Consider the following 14080-nt stretch of genomic DNA (forward strand, 5'->3'; position numbering starts at 1 on the left):
TGATTGGAGATTAAATTAAATTGATTTGAATTATGATTTTGAAATAAATTATGTTTGAAGGTATTTATTTAAAAAAAAGTATTTTGATTGATTGATTTTTAAATCATGTTTTGAATGGTTTGGATTACTTATCGTGTTTCAATGAAGGAATTGATTTTAAAAGGTTTGTTGAATTAAATAGAGGTTTTTCAATGAAGAGTTGTTGATTTTCAAAAGTTATTAATATGAGATTTTATTCTCAATTATTTTTTTGCAAGGTTTGATTTTGAAAGCATGTGGAATTAATTAAAAAGGATTTTGAATTATATTGGAACTATTGGATATTAAAAGGATTTATTGAACCACTGAATTATTATTATTATTATTAATGCTTTATAAGCATGTTGGTAATCCCACTATGCGGATTTGGTTTATTGATAAGGCCTTGGACTTTGTATGACCGGGTCTTTCCTCAAGAATAGCCTTGTAATATAAGGAGACTAGCTTGAAGGGTGTGCACACTTGGGTGAGGAATTGGATCAAAAGAAATTGGTTCTTAATAAAGGAATTGGTTTTATTAATTATTATTTTGAATATGAATCATTAGAATCGGTTTTGGAATAATGAGTTTTGAATTTATTGGATTAATTATTGGAATTGGTTTTAAAAGCATGTTTGCAAATAAATTGATGTTACACTATCTTGCACTTATCGTACTTAGCGTAATTTGCTAATCCGTATTTCCTATTTGTTTTGGTCCGTACCTAGTTTAGGAATGTTGGTCTTGTCTTTATTTTTGAGCACTCATAACAACTTTACTATTTTTATAAGTATTAATAAAAGAAAATTGAGCTTTCGCTGCAAGTTTTGTTGAGTTAAGTATTTTGAGTAGCCTTGCTTAATCACGCAGCGGTAATACATCCAATTCTATCTCTACCGTATTATACGTATTATACTAGCATTTTCGTAGATGGAGATTTGGGGGTGTTACAGTGATTCCACCCATTATTAGGACACGTTCAATCATTACATCATTTATTACTCTCGAAAACAGAGAGAGACTTGATTTTGAAAACCAAGAAGATATTTACATTTTCGCTTCTTTATAACTCCCAACCTCGACTAACTTGATCGTCATAGGTGGACCTCTGACCAACCGGAGCTTCCATTGTCTTGCAGATACAAACGATCTAAAATCTAGTCTTGGTGACGTAACTCTCCCGAGCGAAATAGAAAATCCCTAAACAGCAGCGGGTTTCTCGATGGTCACCCGGTCTATTATCTCCATGAGGATGGAGTAGCAGTCTTTGTTAAACTTGTACCTTAGACGTACGGTTTAAACTCTTTCTTTTTGTTCTTGGACGGCTGATCAGAATCAGCAACCGCCCAAATTTCTTTTCTTGTTTTGCTCTCTTTAGCTTTCTAAGCTGGTTGAACTGGTCGACCCTCTTGTTATTTGTTGGACTTCTTGGAGTCTGATTGTTTGTTGGAGGAAAAAATCTTGGTCACCTATACATAGGCTTCCGCCTCCATCAATGCTTCTTGGAGTGTGAAGACTCTCTTCCTGATGAGTTCAAAGTTAATAGTTGACCATTCCTTCGGACCCTTGAAAAAGTCTATGTAAGCTACATCATCAGACGACCCTTGAATCTAAATTCTCACCAGATGGAACCGGCTGACATATGAGCAAAGCCTTTCTCTCTCCCCCTGTTGTATTGTACTCTGATCGAAGGTTAGATAGGTCGTTAAACTACTACCTTAATCAAATTAATCATTTATATTCCTAAACTACCCTAATACAAGTATAGGGGCATGTAAAGGGTCGAACCACTAAGGAAGCTCACTCATTTAACATCAATTTTAACTAATGCAAGAGTAAAAAGGGGAATATTTGTGTTGGTTTTTGGATAAACAGCACTAAGACTACAAACAAGCAAAGACAATGATGATTAAAATCTAGAGAGAACGACGCTAGGGGTACGGGGGTGTCAAGCATGATGAGATGAGGAGAACAATAATGGTTATCATGAAGAACATGCCAAAGAACACAAGATTCTACCTACACAGTTCATTCACATGAAATAGTCTAGGCAAATCAATGAAAGAGGGCTATACTAATTAGGATCATTCTCATGCATCCTATTAGTTACAATTGACAGGCTCAAGTCGTATCACCTAATCAAAAGTAATTCCTAAAACCACTAACTAATAATAGATAGGGAAGTAGGGTCGAATCCACAGGGAAACGAGTCTTTTTATTCCTAATTAATTAATATAATCTAAATTATCAAGTAACCAATATGTAAATTTGGATATAAAACTAAACTACGAAGATTAAGAATAAGGAGAAAACAATGAATAAAAGGTCTAGGGCATAGGTTCACCAATAAATAATATTTCAGGGTAAAACATAATAATCAATCATCAATGCATACATTAATCAGATCATAAAGGGCTTTCTCTACGTATTACAATCACACAATTAATTTACCGGTATTAAATCTCATCTCTCGAATCTCGACTTAATCATTTATAAATTAACCTGCTTATTGAAACTAAACCTAAACATCAATTCTCATCTTTCGAATCTCGAATCAATATTGTCAAACTCATGCATAAAAGATCTGCGCAAATCTAGTCACAGAGCATTAAATCAATCAATAGGAAATTAATCTAGCATTGACAATTAACAACAATAAATTACCCCTTCATATTATTTATGGATCCCCATAAACCCTAGAAATAAAACTACTCACACATAATAAAATCTAAACATATCAAAGTAATAGAACAAGACATGATCAAAGGAACAAAACAAATAACTAAGGTTAAGGGAAGAGAAATTGTTACCAAAGAAATCTGGAATTAAGAATAAAGTTAAGAACGAAGTATAAGAGAGAGAAACTAATCTAAAGCTAAGTAGAGAGAGAAAATCTAAGAAAGAATTAAGAAAGAGTAAAATAAAGTCCTAAACTTGCTTAACGGAAAAGTATTTATACTAAGCAAGAATCCTAAACTAAAACAAACTTAATCGTCGAAAATTAACTCCTTCAAATAACATGCGCCCGATCGGGCTAAAGGCCGCCCGATCGGGCACGCCTTTTTCTCCGCGTACTCTTATAAACAGCCGCGCCTGATCGAGCTAGAAGCTCATCCGATCAGGCACGCCTTTAGCCACGCACCAGCACAACTCTCGCGCAACGCTCGATCGAGCTAAGCTTGCCCAATCGGGCCCTTGCTTCATCTCGAGGCTTGGAACTTTGATTGGGCTTATTTCTTTGGCCCAATCCGGAAATCCACTTAGGGTCTTGATCATTCGGTCCAAATACCTCGGTATCTCGATTAATGTGCCCTTAATCACCGATTCGATGGCTCTAACCGGCCCTGGGCTATAGAAACTGGTCGTGCTTCTCTAGTGCTCGTAATCGCTCCATAATATCTCGGAAAAATGCTCCAAAAGTGCAAGTCCCTGCAAAAGTCAACCAAATCTACGAAAACACTAGAAAACACCAATTAGTAATAAAAGTGGCTCTAAAGAGCCAAAACACTACTAATTATGACCAAGAGACGGGGGTAAAATACTATATAAATAGGACATATCAAACTCCCCCAAGCCAAACCTTTGCTTGTCCCTAAGCAAAGATCTCATCAATGAATAAATAAATATGCTTCACCAATGTAAAAATCAAGCACAAAAAATTCAAGGTAAATCAAACAAACATGCTTCAAATCCATCCAGTTACCCTTCTTCCCTAACAATTGTCAATTAGAGCAAACCACAAGAGCATATAGAATTCAAGACTAGTGCTCACACACTCAACTCTCATTTATGTGGTGAGTAAAATATGTACTCGATCGCTCTCCAACCAACCCCTTTAATGTGAACAATGCCCTCCCACCTCACACTCTCGTGTGTTTAAAACAATGAACGCTCAACCTACTAGTCGACTCGAAATATGTCAAATCATAACTTGCATTGATAAACAACACTTTCACATTCATACAACTCTTATGCACAAAGGTCGGAAGGTCTTTAAAGCTTGTAATGTAAGGCTAGGGTAAAGGGTAAGAATCGTTTGGGAACAAGTGAGAGAATAGCTATGCCTAAGGGAGTAAATCCTAGTAAAACCCTTGATCAAAATAAATAATGATCAACATCTCCTACATAACCAACCCTAACAAAAATCCACCAAATACAACTCCAAACAATATAAACAATCCCAACTCTTACAATTTCACTCATAAGATATAATAATAAAGAAATGGAGTGAATAAACAAACTTTATTTTCCAAACTTAAATTTTTCATAGAAGCTCAATTTTTTTCCTTCTGATAAATCTCCAACTAGAACATTTGAACATTAAACAATTTTTTTTCCTTTTTTGCTTTTTATTTCTATTGAAGTTCACCTATTTTTTCACTTTTTTTTCTTGAACTTCTTTTTTTTTTCATAACATCATACTTTATTTTTTCAAGAAGATATAACTTTCAAACTCATCAAAAATAAACATGATCAAAAACAAAATAACTTCTCAAAACCCACCCAAATTGTGCAAATAATAAGCACACTACAAACTCCCTCGCCTCACTCACTAATAGCTCCCCCAGCCAAGCTTGGGACTAGTAACCAATTGGGCAAATCGGCTTGTAATATGGCTAAATAAACAACAAAAAGTCAAGGCAACAACATGGGTAGCAAGAAGGGAACAAATGTATCTACAACCATCTGAAGGCTACCTAAAAGAATGAACGCCTACGTCCTCCACAATGTGCATAATAATGAGTGATACAAACATTACTTATAGTTGCAAACCAATACTCAAATTCATTGACATACCCGGAACTAACACACATTCCTAACCAAAATAACTAGTCAAGCAATATATTCACAAGCAGTTGGGCAAAATTGACTCATGTTAAGGAATCTAAGTAATCAAACTTCAAATCATGATCAACTAATCTACAATATTTATCATCATATACCAAGAATCAAAACAATTTTCTCAATTAAGGGGCACAGGGAAGCATGATTTATAATTCATTTGAACTTATTTTTGGAATTTTTTTATTTTTCAATTTTTTTTTGTATTTTTAATATAGGAAAGCAATAAAGAACTACACTAGAAAGCAAATAAAACTATACTAGAAAGCAAATAAATAGAGAAAAGGAAGAGAAGTACCCAAAACAAGATCGTCCCCCCAATCCAAATCAAGCAATGCCCTCATTGACTTGGGATTGTAGCTAGAGTAACTACTCCTCATTGACTTGGGATTGTAGCTAGAGTAACTACTCCTCATCTTCATCCATCCTCGAAAAGCCTCCCCCATGGCTAGAACCGGCTCCTCCATAACCCAAACCACCTGCAAAATAGTTAGGGTCTACATTCCCCCCAAGACCACCAAAAGGAGCATCGGTCCCATAACCGTGGACCGAAGAGTAGTCCACATAGGTACCAAAGGCACTTGGGTCTGAATATCCTCCTTGAGGATATTGAAACCAATCGGGAACAAGTGAGTCGGGGGGAATAGCCCCCCGACGTGCGTAGTCATCATACACGGGGTATAAACCCCTCCCAAGGTTTCTCTCCACATGCCCCACCCACCTATCTAGAGACCCTACTCTAGTATCTAAGTTTCGCACCATACTCTCCACTCTCCCTTGCCCCATCTCAATCCTATCTAGTTGGCTCCTAAAAGCCGAGAAGTCATAAGGGGCGTTTGGGTCGATGTTATAGTTCGTGGAAGAAGTGGGGATGTCATAAGTGTAGGGATGGGGTGGTGGTTGAGGGTGAAATTGAGGTTGTGGTGAAGGTGAAGGTGGTGCTTGGTGAGCCGCTTGAGCCTCACCTTGGTTAACTAAAACAAAGGTGTAAGAAGGTTGACCTTCTCAAACTTAGTCAAAACGGGGTTAGACAACGTAAAGGCATTGTCCCTTCTACCCGACTCCCTTTGGATTACCCACCAAGTTTCACCCCCTATGACATTGATCCAATTGAGGCTACCTAAGTAGGGTAAGTCCATAAAAGTTGGGCCTACTACCTTCCTAAAGTCGTTAGGAACAAAGTTAAGGTGCTTAACCGCTATGTAGGTGACTAAACCACCAAAATAAATAGGGGCCCTAGACCTACCACTCTCGGCCGAGTTGGCCGCCCGTTAGAAGTGTTGGGATATCCTATGAAGTATGTTTAGTTTGTCACTCCTAGGGATCATGTAAGACCCTAACAACTCTATTTCATCCCTCCTTACATTGGCGAGTTCATGCCTCCCAAAGATAGTGAGGCCAACAAACCATTGCCAAAATTTTGGCACGGGATGTTGTATCCAAGTGCCCTTGGCATGTTGGAGGTTTAGATTAGCATCCCCCGTGAGGGATTGATAGAAAACGGCAATGTTGTCTTGGGACGGTTCCCGATTTCAACTCAAATAATTTACCAAACTCTTTCAAAGTCAATCTCACATCATTATTAAGCAAACGGAATTGGACATGAGTAATCAAAGCATTAGATTTTATCACATTAAAACTAGAAATAAATTCTAAAGTTAGATAGTCATAAGTATCATAATGCAATTGAAATAAACCACTCATTCCAATACCCTTATACAATTTTTCTACCGGTTTATCGATTTCTAATCTAGAAAGCGTAGAATGATGAACAAAACGTGTAGGAATTACCTGCCTCGAGATGAGGTTGAGCATCCTTTGCCGTTGTTCTTGTGAGGCTATCACCACATCGCTCCATCCCGGAACTTTCAGCTCCGGGTCAACCAATGGTGTTTGTTGTTGCCTTGAGCTTTCACCCCTTACAATTCTAGATCTTTTGGAGGCCATTTTTATGAGAAATGGTGGAATTTGAAGCTTTCTCTCTCTTAGGGTTTTGGAAAAATTTGAGGGAAAGTGGTAGAAATTTAGTGTAGATCGAAGGGAAAGATGAGAGGATTAAGAATATGTAAAAAAATTTGAGTTTGGATGGAAGAATTAGAGAAGATCTTGAAAAGAAGTAGAGTTTGAAGGTATGAAAATGGGGGGTTTTAGAGAGATAAAGTGATGAAGAAGAAGATAAAATAAGGAGAAAGTGAGAAAAGAAGAGGAACAAAAGAAAGTAATAGGTCGGCCAAAAAGTGGCGCGCTCGATCGGGCAAGCTTCGCCCGATCGGGCGAAAATAGTTTGTTCTGAAAGTTTAAATGCGCGCCTAATCGGGCAAGCTCCGCATGATCAGGCGCGAATGCGAAGGGAATTTTCGCCCTTTGCTCGCCCGATCAGGCGAGATTCGACCGACATATCTTTTCTCCTTACTCGATTTTTCAAAAATTTCGGCCGATTGGGCAAGCTTCGCCCGATCGGGCGAAAATAGCTTGATTTCCAACCGCACTTGCGCGGCCGATCGGGCAAGCTTCGCCCGATCGGGCGAAAATAAAGCTGGAATTTTCTTTACTTGCGCGCCCGATCGGGTCCGTGCCCAAATCGGATCTCTTCTTTATTTTCAACTTCTTTCTTAAGTCTTCGTACCTGTAAAATCTATACCTGTAGAAAAACACTTGCAAAAGGTAAAATTGCACTCTCCTCTCCTCTCTAAAAAAAAGAAAATAAAAATAAAAATAAAGTAAAATAAAAGAAAAACTAGTCTCGAAAGCAAGAAATACGGGTTGCCTCCCGCAAAGCGCTGGTTTATCTAGGTCCCCCACGACCTTGTTACCAAGTACAAGAACTAGGACCCTTGACTTATCGCTTGGTCGGGTGGTTTCTCACCCGGTCGAGCGATGTTTAGGCTATGACGCAGCTTCCTGACATACCCTGTGGGACGCCAATTCACCTTTTCTGGTGGATCCTCCTTGACTTGGATTGGGGGCTCTTCAATGTTACGCACTAAAGATCCCTCTTCGATCGAAGGTTGCTTCAAATTTTCATTGCATTTAGCACTTGCAAATTGATCTGGCTGAACACTCACCGCAGGCTCAATTTCCACAACTTGATCAATTGATTCCACCTTTTCATCCTCAAAGCCAAGATCGACAGTGTAGAGGGCTCTTTCTATTGCATCAAATTCCTTCTGCCATTTGTCTATCTCATCTGTAAAGGATGCAACACAAGATACCGCCTCCAAGGGATCTTTTACAAGAGCTTGGGGCTTGTTAGAATAATTATGAACCACATTAACACTAAAGCACTTCTCCTCTGTCATGGGGCATTTAGGGGTATTATTAATATTAAAAATAATTTTTTCGTCCCCTACTGATAGTGTTAATTTGCCACTTCTCACATCTATAACTGCTCCTGTAGTGTTAAGGAATGGTCTACCCAAAATAATTGGAGTTTGCATATCCTCAACCATATCAAGAACAACAAAATCAACAGGTATATAAAATTTACCTATTCTAACAGGAACATCCTCTAAAACACCTAAGGGGTATTTGAAAAAACGGTCGGCCATTTGTAGAGTAATATTAGTAGCTTTTAATTTACCCATATTTAACTTGGAACACACAGATAATGGCATAACACTAACGCTAGCACCCAAATCCCACAATGCATTATCAATCATTAGATTGTCAATGTGACAAGGAATAGAAAAACTATTTGGATCTTTTAATTTAGGTGGAGATTTATTTTGAAGTACGACACTACACTCTGAAGTGAAAGCTACTATCTCTACCTCACTAATAGACCTTTTTCTTGTCAATATTTCCTTCATAAATTTTGCATATGCAGACATCTGTGTGATTAATTCAGTGCAGGGAACTGTTACCTTCAAATCTTTTACCATCTCCAGAAACTTACCAAACTTCTTGTCCAAATTTGTTTTCAATGACGATTGGGGAATGGAAGTTTGATAACCGGCTTTGGAGAATTATTGCTTTTATCTGAAGTGTCCACCTTCCCTGGATTCGTACCCTGCAATGTAGAATTAGATGTATTAGTACTATGCTTTAGCCCTTCAGGGCTATTAGCTACATTGTCAGGTTTAACGGAATCAAGATTAGCGTTATTTATTAAAACAGGTTCATCATCTCTGGGCATAGGGGGGCCTTCATAGTTTGAACCACTCCTTAGAGTAATTGCATAGGCTTGATCTGTATGCCTGGTCGGCTGCGCTGGCAGAGCTCCCTGTTGGCGGGCTTGTAGAGTAGCGAAAAGTTGCACAATTTTATTATCTACAATTTTATTGTGTGCTAGAACTGAATCAATTTGGGTATCTCTTCTCTCCATGTGCTTCTGCATGTTTACCAGCATCGCTCTAATTTCTAACAAAGAAGGGTCGAAAGATGAGGAGGGTTGTTGTGGTTGGTTCTTCTGGCCACCATTGGGGTGGTAATATTTATGTTGTTGTTGTTGTGGCACTTGTGGTTTTTGTGGTGGTGGTGGATTTTGAACATTAGTACTCCGGTAGGAAAGGTACGGATGATTCCGGTACCCAGGATTGTAGGTGTTGGAGTATGGGTTATTCTGCCTATAAGCTTGAAAGACATTAACTTGCTCCACGGAATTCCTGCAATCTTGTTCCCAATGACCTAAAATTCCACAATTTTTACAGAAAGCCTCATTAGCATTATTATTAATTGCTGAAACATTAGCTATATTAGCAGTGCTAAGATTATCTAATTTTTGGAATATAGAGGTTAATTGAGCTTGCAAAAAGGATACAGAGTTAACACTATGCTTCCCCTTGTTAGCAAAGCCTCTGGATTTCCCATATTGGGAATTATGTATCGCCATATCTTCGATAACTTGACCTGCATCATCAGCATTAAGGTTCATAAACCTCCCACTAGCTGCAGAATCTAAGATTATTCTAGATGAATTTCCAATGCCATTGTAAAAGGCTTGGATTAACTTCCATTGTGCCAAATTATGGTGGGGGAATTCTCTTTGTAGGTCTTTGAACCTCTCCCAAGCCTCGTATAAGGTTTCATCGGCTTCTTGGGAAAAGTTCTGAATTGCACTCTGTAGTACGGCTGTTCTCTCTGTAGGATAATACTTGTTATAAAAATTCAAAACAAGAGTTTCCCAGTCAATTATACCAACTGCAGTTCTATTTAAACCATAGTTTGGCTTTTCCAGTTAAAGAAAAAGGAAAGAGAATCTCCCTGATATGGTCTTGTGTGACCCCAGCTTGCCTGATGGTATTACAGTACTGACAATAGTCTGCAATATGAAGATTTGGGTCTTCACCCTTAGTTCCACTAAATTTCTTCCTTTCTATCATCGTTATAAATTAGGGTTTAATCTCAAACTGTACCCCATCAAGAGCCGGAGTAGGAATAAGGTGTGGAAAATCTGTAAGCTTTAGTTGTGAGTAATCACTGAGCTTCTTTGGAGCCGTCATCTCTGATTCTGGATCTGATGATACCTCTGAATCGCTAGAATCAGTTGGAGGATCTCGGTGATTATTATTATCGCCAGAAATCTGCCAGAATTTGCTTGTAGAAATTCATCTGTCTATGGAAGGATCGTTCGATCTCAGGATCGAATGGGATGTACCAAGATCTAGAACACCTGGGCATAAACAAAAAAAAAATTAAAAGCAAATATGAGACTTGCCTCAAAGAACTAACGTTCTCTGAGACAAAAAGAAATAACCTAGACTACAAAAATAATCAGAAATAAAAATAAGATCGTTTCCCCGGCAACGGTGCCAAATTTTGACAGGCTCAAGTCGTATCACTAAATCAAAAGTAATTCCTAAAACCACTAACTAATAATAGATAGGGAAGTATGGTCGAATCCACAGGGAAACGAGTCTTTTTATTCCTAATTAATTAATATAATCTAAATTATCAAGTAACCAATATGTAAATTTGGTTATAAAACTAAACTACGAAGATTAAGAATAAGGAGAAAACAATGAATAAAAGGTCTAGGGCATAGGTTCACCAAAAAAAAATATTCCAGGGTAAAACATAATAATCAATCATCAATGCATACATTAATCAAATCATAAAGGGCTTTCGCTACGTATTACAATCACACAATTAATTTACCGGTATTAAATCTCATCTCTCGAATCTCGACTTAACCATTTATAAATTAACCTGCCTATTGAAACTAAACCTAAACATCAATTCTCATCTTTTGAATCTCGAATCAATATTGTCAAACTCATGCATAAAAGATCTGCGCAAATCTAGTCACAGAGCATTAAATCAATCAATAGGAAATTAATCTAGCATTGACAATTAACAACAATAAATTACCCCTTCATATTATTTATGGATCCCCATAAACCCTAGAAATAAAACTACTCGCACATAATTAAATCTAAACAAATCAAAGTAATAAAACAACACATGATAAAAGGAACAAAATAAATAACTAAGGCTAAGGGAAGAGAAATTGTTACCAAAGAAATCTGGAATTAAGAATAAAGTTAAGAACGAATTATAAGAGAGAGAAACTAATCTAAAGCTAAGTAGAGAGAGAAAACCTAAGAAAGAATTAAGACAGAGTAAATGAAAGTCCTAAACGTGCTTAACGGAAAAGTATTTATACTAAGCAATAATCCTAAACTAAAACAAACTTAATCGTCAAAAATTAACTCCTTAAAATAACACGCGCCAAATCGGGCTAAAGGCCGCCCGATCGGGCGCGCCTTTTTCTCCGCGTACTCTTCTAAACAGCCGCGCCCGATCGAGCTAGCAGCTCACCCGGTCGGGCGCGCCTTTGGCCACGCACCAGCACAACTCTCGCGCCACGCCCGATCAAGCTAAGCTTGCCCGATCGGGCCCTTGTTTCACCTCGAGGCTTGGAACTTTGATTGGGCTTATTTCTTCGGCCCAATCCGGATATCCACTTAGGGTCTTGATCATTCCGTCCAAATACCTCGGTATCCCGATTACCGAGCCCTTAATCACCGGTTCGATGGCTCTAACCGGCCCTGGGCTATAGAAACTTGTCATGCTTCTCTAGTGCTCGTAATCGCTCCATAATATCTCGGGAAAATGCTCCAAAAGTGCAAGTCCCTACAAAAGTCAACCAAATCTAAGAAAACACTAGAAAACACCAATTAGTAATAAAAGTGGCTCTAAAGAGCCTAAAACAATACTAATTATGACCAAGAGACGGGGGTAAAACACTATATAAATCGGACATATCAACAATCAAATCAAGAGAATAAAGAAGCACAATCCATAAAACTCCATTTTAACAACTCATTCTCATGCAATCGTTAAAATAGAGATGATCTTAATCTAGTTCAATCACTTCCATGCATTTAAACTAGAGAACATCAAATAAAGTGCCACAATCATCTCTAGCTATCAAAAATAATGTCTTTCATCAATTTATGGCATGAGTTCAATCCAACCATCATCATTCATCCAATATCAACACATATTTTCCACCCCTTCCCCTAGCTAAGAAATTAGCCTAGGGAAGGGAGATTAAGCTTAATAACAATACTAAACATGAAATCAAGAAGCAGAAAACTAAGCATGATTTAGAATAGTGAAAACAATACCGACTAGTTCAACTAGAAATATAAATGAAAATAATCAACAATAAAGAAAATAAATAAATCCAAAAGAAGGGATGAGAGATTACTAAAGATGAACTTGATTAAAGATGAAAACTTGGAAGAATTGCTTGATTGAAATGAACTTCACCAAAAGTTGAATACAATAGAGAAACTTGAGCAATAATCTACTTTCTCTTTCTAAAATGATCTAATCTAACCCTAAGAGGGAGAAGCTCTCCTAAAACTCATTAAGAGAATAGAATAATTGATTTCTCCCCTTAATTACCCCAAAAATGGGTATTTATGCTAAGCTAAGAAAATAGAAAAATAAAGGAAAAAAAGAAAAGGAAAATAAAAATAAATAAAATAAAATAATACTAATAAAGATAAATAAGATAAAAGGAAATAAAGAAAAGGAAAACAAAATTAATAAAAAACGAATTCCCCCCCCCCCCCCCCCAAGACCAAAACGTGACCTTTAATTCCTTTGAATTTCAGTTACTATTACTCTTCATCATCACGCATCACCGCCGCACATCAGATCATCAATGGCTATCATGGGAGCATCATCTTTGATCTTCAATCTCAACCGTTCGACCTTATTAATTATCATGTGCAAAGCTCTTAAAATGGTTCGATCGAACCGAGAGCAGGTTCGACCAAACTACAGGGTTGGTTCGATCGAACCATTGCTGTGTTCGACCGCTCCTCTTCAAATAAGAAAACATCCAATGTTTCTGACTCTTTTGACACTTATTGGCATTTCGATTGAACTTCTATGCGGCTTGCTCAAACCCAATTGAAATTGAATTTGCTTTGATTGGGGTTGTTGCTGTGCAATTTAGGGGCAACGAGAGGAGAGATGGGGTTGATTCGGGTTTGCGGTGGCTGCTGCTCTGAGTTGCAGTGTTGCGTGAAGAGGGAGTGCGCAGAGATGTTGCGGGTTGGGCGGTGGTTTGTTGTGGCTGCGATTTGGGTGGCTGAAAGTAGTTGATTGCGGTGGTAAATGAAGGTAGGTCAGGGCTACTAAATGCGTGAGAGAAGTACAGGGGCTGCTCTGTGGTTTCAGTGGTGAGAGGAGGCAGCTGCGGTGGTGGTTGAAGATTGAGTTGCTGCTGTTAGTGAAGGTATGTGTGGGTTGCTGCAGTTCCTGCTAGAGCAAGGGAGATCTGATTGGTGTGGTGGAGGTTAAGAAGGTGGGGTGAAGGATAGGAAATGGCACCAGCCTAGTAAATGAGTGCTTGAATTGAACCCCAAACTTTTGAGTTCCGAACACAACCTCAAATTAGAACACGAACCTTGACCCAAGCGCATACCTACACACATCAAGCAAAACCGAGAAGAGAAGTAAAATAAAAATAAAATGAAAATAAATAAAGTAAAAATAAAAACAAACAAAATAAAAATAAGAGAAATAAAACTAAAACTAATAAAATAAAGAAGTTAAACTAAAACACTCCCAAATTACCAAAAAAAACTAGAAACTTAATCAAAACACTCAAATAAAAGACGAAAGACAAAAATAAAAAAATAATAGAAATAAAGGATAATTAGAAAAATAACTAGAAAATGACCATATACGGACCGCTAAAAGTGAAATAAAAGTCACTTATCAAACTCCCCCAGGCTAATCTTTTGCTCGTCCTCGAGC

This window comes from Chenopodium quinoa, unplaced genomic scaffold (assembly GCF_001683475.1).
Source record: "Chenopodium quinoa cultivar QQ74 unplaced genomic scaffold, ASM168347v1, whole genome shotgun sequence".
Taxonomy (NCBI): Eukaryota; Viridiplantae; Streptophyta; class Magnoliopsida; order Caryophyllales; family Amaranthaceae; genus Chenopodium; species Chenopodium quinoa.